We start from the raw sequence: 12,901 nt of genomic DNA on the forward strand, positions 1-12,901 counted from the left end.
GCAACTTCACTCTTACAAATTTAACACCTCTCACTGCTGCAATTCAGGAAAAAAATTACAATCTAATTAATGATATAATACCACAGAAAAATCAAACTACTTAAAAGTAATTTATAAAATTATGCTGCATGTTTTGTATCTCAATCATTCCAAATTGAAATGTATTATTGGGCTAATAGATTCTTTCAATATTTCATACACTTCTGTTCAAAATAATTTTTTGTTTGATAATCATAGGACCCATGGATTCTATATAACTTTATTTTCTAGAATCCCTTAAAACTTCTGGTTGCATTAGTTTAAATGTTTTAGAACCTGAATCATATGAATGTTATTTAATCCAGTATTCCTTGTGACCAGGTTTGGTGATTTTCAAATTCTGGTACTCATTTAGTTGTCCCGAGCATCACAGATGATGTCTTCAGCCAGTTCAATACACTCCATGCAATATTAAGAAATGGTTGGAGGTACTGGATGCTGTAAAGGCCTGACAACATTGCAGCAATAGTATTAAAGACTTGTGCTCCAGACTTGCTGCTCCCCTGGCCAAGCTTTTTCAGTACAGTTACAAGACTAGGATCCATCTGACCATGTGGAAAATTGCCCAGGTATGTCCTATACACACAAAACAGGAGTGATCCAGTCAAACTGATTTCCTCTCCATCAGTGTACTTTCAATAATCAGTAAAGTGACAGAAGGTGCTATCAGGAATGACATCAACAATGCTGTCAAGCAGCAGCTACTCCGTGATGCCATGGTTTGAATTCTGCCAGGAACATACAGGTCCTAATCTCATTATGGCCTTGGCTCAAACACAGGTGTGGTGAGAGTGACAGCCCTTGACATCCAGGCTGCATTTGACTGAGGGTGGCATCAAAGTATCCTAGCAAAACTGGAGTCACCGGGTACTGGGGGCAAACTCTCTGGTGGTTTGAGTTATACCTGGCACAAATGATGTTTGTGGTTAGTCAGTCATCTGAGCTCTCGGACATTTCTGCAGGAGTTTCTCAGGGTAGTGTCCTTAGCCCATTATAATGTCAAAAGTGGCCATGTTCGCAGTTGATTGCACATTGTTCAGCACATTCACAACTCAGAAATTGAAGTGGTCCATGTTCAAATGCAATAAAATCTGGATAATAACCAGGTTTGGACTAACAAGTGGCAAATTACATTTGTGCTACACAATCCCAGGTAATGACTATCTTCAGTCAGACAATTTAACTGCTATCCTTTGACATCCAATAGTGTTATCATCACTGAATCCTCCACTATTAACATCCTTTGGTTATTGTTGACCCGAAACTCAACTGGACTTGTCACTTAATTACAGTAGCTACAAAGGTAGGTCAGAGGCTAGGAGTAGCACACCACCTGACTCCTCAAAACCTATCCATCATCTACAAGACCCAAATCAGGAGTGTGAATGGAATACTCCCACATGCCTGATGGGGTCAGCTCCAACAACACTGTTGTAGGTGGAAAATCACCAGCCTCGGTCTCAGAGTTGGGGTTCAATGACAGCTTATTGTACAAGGAAATACCAGAACTCTGGGGAGAGAAAGACACCAACAGCACAGTGGTCAGCTGTGATTCTTCTCTCAACCTGGAGCGCATGTCAAGATACTTTTATACATTTTGTAATAATAGGTCAGTAATGAGGTTATTGTCTTGGAAATGGTGGACACTAGAAATTTTTTTCCGTTAGGTGAGGAGACTAGGACCCGTGCATACAGCCTTAAAATTAGAGGGGGTCAATTCAGAACAGAAATGCGGAGACATTTCTTCAGCCAGAGAGCGGTGGGCCTGTGGAATTCATTGCCGCGGAGTGCAGTGGAGGCCGGGACGCTAAATGTCTTCAGGGCAGAGATTGATAGATTCTTGATGTCTCGAGGAATTAAGGGCTATGGGGAGAATGCAGGTAAGTGGAGTTGAAATGCCCATCAGCCATGATTGAATGGCAGAGTGGACTCGATGGGCCGAATGGCCTTACTTCCACTCCTATGTCTTATGGTCTTTATAACGTGGCTTGTTTATGGTAAACATTGCAGAATCATTAACAGTTTCAGTGCAGTTATTGTCAGTTCCAGTGCAGCCTTTGTTAATTTCAGCACGGTCGTTGTCAGTTTCAATGTTTGCAGAAGTCCATTGCTGTAGTAATAGTTGCTAATCGCTCTTCCTCTTCCTGAGAAGGATGATTACTGCAGCCCTGGCTATTACCACTCTGTATTAAATCCGTATCAAGGTGTTAGCATTTTGATCAAAGGTGTTGGCTGGACCCAGACACTTCGGGCAGTGTATACTACTCGTGTATTCTCTCCCCCACCTGCCTTAAACTAATCAACTAGGTTATGAGCGCATTGTGCTGGCATTCTGGTAGCCCCAGACAGCGTCTGTATTTGTTCCGCTGCCTCTCTCCGTAGGATGGCCGCCAGACCACAATATGTGTCAAGTGGCCAACTGATGGCTCAGCAGCCATCTTGTGTGTCCATGTGCTTAGTGTCACCCTGCCCCGTGCCATCTCCCACTTCAACACTAAAGGAACTTGATTAATTGGCGCCACATCCACAAGCATCCACTTACTTCACTGTTACTCACTAGCAGTAGTGTAGTATTCACAAGGTGCAATGCAGAGGTTCACCAAAGATCCTTAAATTCCAAACCCACTTCCATTTAGATCATGGATAGCAAATACATGGGAACACCACCGTCTGCAAGTTCTCCTGCGAGCCACTCATCGTCCTAACGTAAAAATAAATTGTCCCATTGGGCAGATGCAGCATGGGTTTATGAAAGGCAGGTCATGTTCACCGAAGTTACTGAAATGCTTTGAGGACATTACGAGCACTATGGACAATAAAGAACCAGTTGATGTAGTGTATCTGGACTTCCAGAAAGTATTCAACAAGATGCTGCGCAAAAGGCCAGGGGCAGTATTGGATGGGGTGGATGGGGCTGGGGTGGACAGTTTAGAGGGGAGGGGGGGTGTCTCTTGGGGCCGGATTTGGCAGGGGAGGGGGGGGAGTGTGCCTCGGGCACGGTGTGCTACTACCTGGTCTCCTGATCGGGGACCAGACTTCACAGAAAACTCTGAGCTCCAGAGGAAATCAATTACCTGAATAATCAATTTTCCAAATGAAATAGTGCCCGCTCATCCCGTTTGGATAATCTAGGTTCCTGTGTATTGACAATGGAGGGAGTGCAGGAGAGGTGCACTAGGTTGATTTTGAAGTTGAGCAAGTTGGCTTTTGAGGAGCAACTGAGTAGACTGAGACTGTACTCATTGGAATTTCTGAGAATGAGAGGGGGTTATTACAGAAACATAAAATTATGAAGGAATAGGTAAGATAGAAGCATGGAGGCTGTTTCCATTGGCAGGTGAACCTAGGCCTGGGGACACAGCCTCAAAACAGGTGTAGGACTGAGTTGAAGAGGAACCTCTTCACCCAAAGGATAATGAATCTGTGGAATTCTCTGCCCAGAGAAGCGGTTGAGATTAGTCAAGATAGATTTTTGATCGGTCCAGGAATCAAGGGTTATGGTGAGCGTGCAGGTAAGTGGAGCTGAGTCCAAGAAAAGATCAGCCATGATCTTATTGAATGGTGGAGCAGATCTGAAGAGCCAGCTGGCGTCCTACTCCAATTTCTCATGTTCTTATCATCATTCCTTTATTTTTACGGCAATTCCCTCCAGAAGGACATTGTGGGTCAACCTGCAATGCATAGAGCAGTACTTCAAGAGGCAGCTCACCACCATCTTATCAAGGACAACTAGGGACAGAAAAAAATCAAATCTTCCTTTGTGCTCTGGATCTGTTTTTTAAATAAAGGGTAAACCTGCATGTACCTTAGACACTTTCAAATTCTTTGGTAGCTGCTTTTTCATATGTTAGGATGTTTTCTCAAACGCTATTTAAAATTGCTCTTCCAAAGTTTAAAAATTGTGAGCTGTTGTTTTCTAAAACAACAATTCGCACCAATGCACGATTAATGTGAGCAAACCTCATTATTTGGATTTTCTACAGACAGACACATACAGGAGTAGATTATATAAGGTTAATGAATCTTGGCTGGGTACTCACAAATAGACACACAAAACAGGCCAGAGCCATAAAACTTATTGAAATGATGTGTATGTACTGTTTTTATTTCAAGTGTTCATGATTACTGTGTTTCTTTCAATGTAATTCCTAATTTCTCTCAGTTGATTTAACTTCAAATATTGTTTTATGCCTCAAATTGACTTGTGGCTCAGTGGGAGTGAAAAGAAGAAATTATTTTTCTTTGTCAGCAATACAAACAGCTGGAGTGTCATCCTGAGAGAGGAGCTAATCTCTCTCTCTCAATCTGGCAATTGCCATATCTTTCACCAGCTTGATTACCCTTTAATTTCAGAATTACCTTACATATATTGAATCTTAACATTTGACTGTAGTAAAACATCAGAAAAGTTAAATGTTCCAATACTCATCTCTCCAGTCTCCCTGGAGAAAATGTTAGCCATTCAGAGCTTGCAACTTTCCTCCTTAGATACTTGAGTTGTTATTCCAGTATTTTCTTCCATGATCCTTTAACGTCTGCATGTCCTCACTTTCAGCTTTTAAGATGGTGTGCATATAATGTCACAACTGCCTTCTCTTCCTCATCCTGGGACTGCTTGTCCCATGACTCTCTGCTTGTCAAGTACATAATGGATCCCCACCTTCTTCAGCCGTTTGACTTGGGATTTCTTATTCACCAATAATTTAGTGGACTCAAAACCCCAGCTTAAGTTTCTGTCTGTCATGGCTCATGTTATATTTATTGTGTTTTTTTTCTCTGAGAAATGGTCCCTCCTATTTTACTGTATTAGTTCTGTGTAGGAAATGGTCAGCCCCATTTTACCCCATGGCTGTCTGTCAATTCACTTCTGTTTTTCCTGAGATAAAATTACCATTATCGAGAGTGTGGTGCTGCCTAACCTGCTGTGCTTTTCCAGCATCTGAGGAGCAGGAGAATCATATTAATCAGGAATGAGGCTTGTGGGCCAGGGAGCTGAGAGATAGAAGCATGGAGGCGGGTGGGTCTGGGGGAAAGGTAGCTGGGAATGTGATAGGTGGATGAAAATGGGGGTGGGGGGGATGATGGACAGATCAAGAGGGTGGTGCCAAGTTGGAGGCTTGGGGCTGGAATAAGGTGGAGGGAAGGGATTGAGGAAACTGTTGAACTCCACATTGACCCCATGTGTTGCAGGGTCCCAAGGCAGAAGATGAGGCGTTCTTCCTCCAGGTGTCAGATAGTTAGGGTTTAGCGATGGAGGAGTCCAAGAACCTGCATTTCCTTGATGGAGTGGGAAGGGGAGTTAAAGCGTTCGGCCACGGGACAGTGGGGTTGGTTGGTGTGGGTGTCCCAGAGATATTCTCTGATATGATCTGTAAGTTGGCGTCCCATTTCCCCGATGTGGAGGAGATCATGTTTAGTGTAATGGATATGGTAGATGATGTGTGGAAGTACAGGTAAATTTTTGCTGGATGTGCTTTTCGAGCACCACACTCTTGACTCTGATTTCCAGCATCTGTAGTCCTCACTTTGTCCTAATCAATTACAATTATACCTTTTTATATATCCAAGGAACAGAATGCTATTGTGATAACACACTGTTTCTACTTACTGCACTTGTAGACGTGTTCTCTGGTTTAAATCAGCTCATTGGCTGCCTGTTTTGAACACTGACATCTTTATCTACTGGGTGGTAAATTAAATGCACTCTCACATTCTTTAATATTAGTGTTTAATCCAGTGTCACCAAACTGATATTACCACTCTGCAGTGCAAATTGCTGTGGTTTAAACAACGACTTTGAGCCCAATGAGGTTCAACAATTAGATGTTGTTAACAAGCATATTGATCAGGGAATTCCTGAAGAAGGGCTTATGCCTGAAACGTCGATTCTCCTGCTCCTTGGATGCTGCCTGACCTGCTGCGCTTTTCCAGCAACACATTTTTCAGCTCATATTGGTCAGGGAATTGAGTACATGAGTCAGGATGTTATGCTGCAGTTTTACAAGACTTTGGTTAGGCTACACTTAGAATATTGCATTTATTTATGCTTTCTACATTATAGGAAAGATGTGGAGGCTTTGGAGAGAGTGCACAAGAGATATACCTGGATGCTGCCTAGCTTAGAGGGCATAATCAATATGGAGAGGCTAGGAAAAACTCTGGTTGTTTTCTTTGGAGCAGCAAAAGCTGAGGGGAGACTTGCTAGAAGCCTATAAAATTACGAAATGCATGGATTGAGTTGATGGTCAGAATTTGTTTTACCATTGATAAGATGTCAAATACTAGATGGCATGCATTTAAAGTTGGGGGCGGGAGGTTCAAAGGAGATGAGGGGCAAGTTATTTTACACAAATGGAGAGAAACACATAGCAACATCAAGATCTCTCCCTGATACAAAATGGTCATTTATAGTCTTAGTTCTTGCATTTCATCACAATGTTTGTTTTTACAATAAGCTTCAATCTGCAATTTGAAAAGGAGAGGGTACAATCAGTAGTGACAATATTTCACTTGAATAAAGAGAACTATGGAGCTATGAGGGAGGAGCTGGCCAAAGTTCAATGGTGTAATACCTTAGCAGTGGAGGAACAATGGCAGATATTTCTGGGTATAATGCAGAAGATGCAGGATCAGTTCATTCCAAAAAAGAAGAAAGATCCTATGAGGAGGCAGGGGTGGCCGTGGCTGACGAGGGAAGTTAAGAAACATAAAGTCAAAAGAGAAAAAGTATAACGTAGCAAAGATCAGTGGGAAAACTGAGGACTGGGAAGCTTTTAAAGAACAACAGAGGATTACTAAGAAGGAAATGCGCAGAGAAATAAATGAGATACGAAGGTAAACTGGCCAAAAATATAAAGGAGCATAGTAAAAGCTTTTTTAGGTATGTGAAAGGGGAAAAAAAATGGTTAAGACTAAAATTAGGCCCTTGAAGACAAAAACAGGGGAATATATTACATGGAACAAAGAAATGGCAGAAGAGTTGAATTGGTACTTCAGATCTGTGTTCACTGGGGAAGACACAAGCAATCTCCCAGAGGTAACAGTGGCTGAAGGACCTGAACTGAAGGGAATTTATATTTGCCAGGAATTGGTGTTGGAGACTGTTAGGTCTGAAGGTTAATAAGTCCCTGGGGCCTGATGGTCTACATCCCAGGGTACTGAAGGAGGTGGCTCTAGAAATCGTGGATGCGTTGGGGATTATTTTCCAGGGTTCGATAGATTCAGGATCAGTTCCTGCAGATTGAAGGGTTGCTAATGGTGTACCACTTTTTAAGAAAGGAGCGAGAGAGAAAGCAGGAAATTATAGACCGGTTAGTCTGACCTCAGCGGTGGGAAAGATGCTGGAGTCTATTGTAAAGGATGAAATTATGACACATCTGGATAGTAGTAACAAGTTAGGTCAGAGTCAGCCTGAATTTATGAAGGGGAAATCATGCTTGACTAATCTTCTGGAATTTTTTGAGGATATAACTCTGAAGATGGACAAGGGAGATCCAGTGGATGTAGTGTATCTGGACTTTCAGAAAGCCTTTGATAAAGTCCCACATAGGAGGTTAGTGAGCAAAATTAGGGCGCATGGTATTGGGGGCAAAGTATTGACTTGGATGGAAAATTGGTTGACTGACAGGAAACAGAGTAGTGATAAACGGCTCCCTTTCGGAATGGCAGGCGGTGACCAGTGGGGTACCGCAGGGATCAGTGCTGGGACTGCAGCTTTTTACAATATATAAATGATATAGAAGATGGTATTAATAGTAACATTAGCAAATTTGCTGATGATACAAAGCTGGATGGCAGGGTGAAATGTGAGGAGGATGTTAGGAGATTACAGGGTGACCTGGACAGGTTAGGTGAGTGGACAGATGCATGGCAGGTGCAGTTTTAATGTGGATAAATGTATGGTTAGCCACTTTGGTGGGAAGAACAGGAAGGCAGATTACTACCTAAATGGAGTAAAAAGTGAGGTCTGCAGATGCTGGATATCAGAGCTGAAAATGTGTTGCTGGTTAAAGCACAGCAGGTTAGGCAGCATCCAAGGAACAGGAAATTCGACGTTTCAGGCCAGAGCCCTTCATCAGGATGAAGAAGGGCTCTGGCCCGAAACGTCGAATTTCCTGTTCCTTGGATGCTGCCTAACCTGCTGTGCTGTAACTACCTAATTGGAGTCAAGTTAGGTAAAAGGGCAGTACAAAGAGATCTGGGTGTTCTTGTACACCAGTCAATGAAGGCAAGCATGCAGGTAGTGAAGAAAGCTAATAGCAACAAGAGAGATTGAATATAGAAGCAAAGAGGTTCTTCTGCAACTGTACAGGGCCTTGGTGAGACCGCACCTGGAATATTGTGTGCAGTTCTGGTCTCCAAATTTGAGGAAAGACGTTCTGGCTATTGAGGGAGTTTAGGTTCATGAGGTCAATTCCTGGAATGGCGGGACTATCTTATGTTGAAAGAATGGAGCAACTGGGCTTGTATACCCTTGAGTTTAGAAGACTGTAAGGGGATCTGATTGAGATATATAAGATTATTAAAGGATTGGACACTCTGGAGGCAGAAAACATGTTTCCGCTGATGGGGGAGTCCCGAACCAGAGGACACAGCTTAAAAATAAGGGGTAGGCCATTTAGGACAGAGATGAGGAGAAACTTCTTCACCCAGAGTGGTGGGTGTGGGGAATGCTCTGCCCAAGAAGGCAGTAGAGGCCCAGTCCCTGGATTTGTTTAAGAAAGAGTTGGATAGAGCTCTCAAGGATAGTGGAATCAAGGGTTATGGAGATAAGGCAGGAACAGGATACTGATTGAGGATGATCAGCCATGATCATATTGAATGGTGCAGGCTCGAAGGGCAGAATGGCCTACTCCTGCACCTATTGTCTACTTCTAGCCACAATCCAATTGTCATTTTTTTAGCATTTGTATTATATATCTTTAGCAATAAACACATTTGCAAGTGTTCCTTTCATCTCAATCTTGGAATGTGTGTTAACAATGTGAGATTGTTCTGTTCTCTTATTGCCCTAAGATAATTGTAAGCCATGAAGGTCATTAAGTTCGCTTGTCATTTGCTCCTCAGGACTGTAATGTTGTCAGGAGCTGAGTGGCTCTGATAGAATACAAACTAGGCGTCAGTGAGCAGGGTGTTGCTAAGCAGTACTATTAATAACAATTTCCATCAGTAGTCTGATGGGCCAGTAATTGGCTGTGTGAACTTATCCTGCTTTGTACAGGACATAGCTGGGCAATTTTCTATATTGTCAGGTAGATGCCAATGTTGTAACTGTATTGGAGCACCTTGGCTAGGGCACTGCTGATTTTTTGAAGCACAAGTCTTCAGTATTATTGTCAGTGTGTTATCAGAATCCATATCTCTTGTAGTTTCCAGTTCTCCATCCATGTGTTGACATCATTTAGAGTGAATTTAAATAGATGAACACTGGTATCTTTGATGCTGGGAACCACTGGAGGAGGCAAAGTTCTGGCTGAAGACCGGCACTGCTAGCTGAAAGTTGTGGAGAATCCTTCAGCCCCTAGAGTTTGCACTTGTGTTGGGCTCTTCCATCATTTAGGAAAGGGAACTTTGTGCAATCTCCTCTTCTGTGGCATAGCTTAGATCTGATCCATTGTTTGTGGGATCACTTAGCTCTCGTCTTTCACTTGATGCTTTTGCTGCTTGGCATGCAAAGAGTCCTGTTTAACATGCCATTCTGCACTCTTTTTGAACCAGGGTTGATCCCCTGATTTGAAGATTACGGTTGAATGGAGGATTAGGTTGTAGATTGTGCTGGAGTACAAATCAGCTGCTGTTGATTGTCCGTAATGTCTCCTGGTGCCCAGTGAGTTGCTAGATCTGTTCAAAATCTAGATTTTGATAGTGTCATATATCACAATGGTGACTCTTCTCACTGTGAAGGCAAGACTTCATACCTTCAAGACAGTGACCACTGCATTGTCCTTGGATACATCATCTGCAAGGGCAGATTAGTAAGGATGAGGTCAAGCATATTTTTTCCCTCTCTTGTTGGTTTGCTCATCACCTGCTGCAGACCCAGTCTAGTAGCTATGTCTTTTGAACCCAATTAGCTCAATCAGTAATGCTGCTGCTGAGCCACTCTTGGTGATAAACATTGAAATCCCTCACCCAGAATACATTTTGTGCCCTTGCCACTCTTGGTACTTCCTCCAAGCGTTGTTCAAAATGGAGGAATACTAATTTATCAGCTGAGGGAGGACTGAGGTTTCCTTGCCCATGTTTAACGTGAAGCCATTAGACTTCATGGGGTCCTGAGCCTATATTGAAGACTCCTAGGGCAATTCCTCAATGGATGCCACTGTGTTGCTACCTCAGCTGGGTCTGTCGTCCTGGTGGGACAGGACATTTTCAGGTCTAGTGATGTCTGGGGCATTGTTAGTAAGATATAATTTTAAGAGTATAACTGTCAGTCTGTTGCTTGATTAAACAGTAAAACAACTTTCTCAATTTTGGCACTAGCCCTCATATTAGTAAGGAGGAATTTGCAGGGTTTATGGGTCTGTTTATGTTGTCTTTTCTAGTGCCTAAGTCTAACTTCATTTCTTTGGGACTTTGTAGCAATTGATCCAACTAAGTGGCTGGCTAGGCCATCTCAGAGGGCTGTTGAAAGGCCAAGCAGTCTGTGAGGAACTACAGATAGTCACCTTTCCCACAGATGTAGATGTCAGGGACATTTAACTTCTCCTTGATCTCTTACATCTCATAGGAAGAGCATAACACTCCACTAATTGCCCTCTTGTAACCATTAGATTGAAAGAAGACCTTATTTTGCCACATCTTAATGCTATAAACTGTTCTTTGATACCAGGTCCTCAGCGATCCTCTTTTCAGTTGTGATGAGTGAGTCGATATCTCCGAGAATCCTCCAGTCACCTGCCCTCATTCACAAATTTGATTCAGTTGTCTCACAAATGTAATTAGGTTTTTTTGACAGAGAGGTGACAAAAATGATTGAGGGTAGGGTAGTGAACGTTGTCCATATGGACTTCATAAAGCATTTGACAAGGCCCCTCAAAGTAGGCTGGTCCAGAATCTTAAGTCACATGGGACTGGTGGTGAGATGCACACAATTTATTGGTCATAGAAGGCAGAAGGTAGTTGTGGAGGGGTGTTTTTCTACTGGAGGTCTGTAACAAGCAGTGTTCTGCAAAGATCAGACGTTTTGTTTTGTAACATATGTAAATGATTTGGACAAAAATGTAGGTGGTATGATTAGTAAGATTGTAGATATAATAATGAGGGAGGTTGTCAAAAAGATACAGTAGGTTATAGATCAGTTGGGCAGAGGATTGGGCAGTTGTGAGGAAGGATCACTCGACCTGAAATGTTAATTCCGATTCTCTTCTCAGATGTTGCCAAATCTGAACTTTTCTAGCAATTTCTATTTTGTCTCTGATTTACAGCATCCAGAGTTCATTGAACATAAAATTTGGCAAGTCATGTCACTGTATAAAACTTCAGTTAGGCTATATTTGAATTATTGTGTGCAGTTATGCTCACCACATTATAGGATGTAAAGACTTGATTTACCAGGAAGTTGTCTGGATTGGAGTGTAGTAGCTATAAGGAATGGTTGGACATATTGGGATTGCTTTTGCTATAGTACAGCAGCTAAGGGATGACTTGATTAAAGTATATAAAATTATGAGGGGCATATATAAAGTGGATAGTCAGTCCTTTTCCCAGGATGGAAATGTCAAATGTGAGGGGGCATAGGTTTAAGTTGAGGTGGAAAGTTTAAAGAAAATGAGACAAGTTTTTTTTTAAACACAGGATAGTGATGCCTGGAATATGCTGCCAGGGGAAACACGATTACAGCATTTAAGAGGCATTTAGACACATACAGGCAGGGAATAGAGATATGGACCATGTGTAGGCATTAGTTTAAATGCTTTCATTTAGAATGGTATCATGGTCAGCACAGACACGGTGGGCTAAAGGGCATGTTGCTGTACTTTATTGATCAATGAGAGTCAACTATATTAGTGTGACTGTGGAGTCACATGTAGTCTTGACCAGGTGATGATGGCACATTTCCTTCCCTGGAGGGCATTAGTGAACTAGATGGACTTAGAAGAGGCTACTTGATTGAAACTACAAAACATGCTGAAGAATCTTGACCGGGTAGCTGGGGAGATAATATTTCCCCTCACGGAAAATTAGAACTGGAAGTTGCTGTTTAAAAATCAGAGATCATCTATTTAAAACAGTTGAGGCAGAAGTTCTTCTCAGAGGGTCATGTCTTTTTGGATCACTCTTCCTGAAAAGATGGTGGAAACAAAGGCCTTGGATATTTTTAAGGCAGAGGTAGATTGATTCTGAAAGTTCAGGATAGTTGGGAATGTAGATTTGAGGTTACAATCAGATCAGGCATGATGACCCAGTTGTGCTCTTGATTTACATCTGTATTTGAATGTGCCAAACTGGTCTGTTCACAACATTGGTTTCATGTTGACCCAGAGATGATCTCAATCTCAGATATGTGCCAACATTGTAATGACCTATTTCCACCTCTAATATTTCCCAGCTTTGCGCATCTCAGGTGAAATCCTCATTTCATACTTTTATTACCTGTAGAACTAACTGATCCAATGCACAGCTGACTGATGTTTCACTTTCTAACCTCCATAAACATGAACTCATCCAAACTTCATCAATCTATATCTTAATTCCAAGTCCTGTTCACTTATCATCCATGTTAGCTGACATTCACTGGCTCCTCAACAAGTAACATCTTGTTTCTAATCACTCCATGGGCACACAGTTTCATTTCTTTGTAATCTTTTTCCACCTAGCATTTTTAATTGTTTTATTATTGGTGCTCTTGCCATCAATTGCT

The sequence above is a fragment of the Hemiscyllium ocellatum genome, chromosome 13 (assembly GCF_020745735.1).
Source record: "Hemiscyllium ocellatum isolate sHemOce1 chromosome 13, sHemOce1.pat.X.cur, whole genome shotgun sequence".
NCBI classification, from domain to species: domain Eukaryota; kingdom Metazoa; phylum Chordata; class Chondrichthyes; order Orectolobiformes; family Hemiscylliidae; genus Hemiscyllium; species Hemiscyllium ocellatum.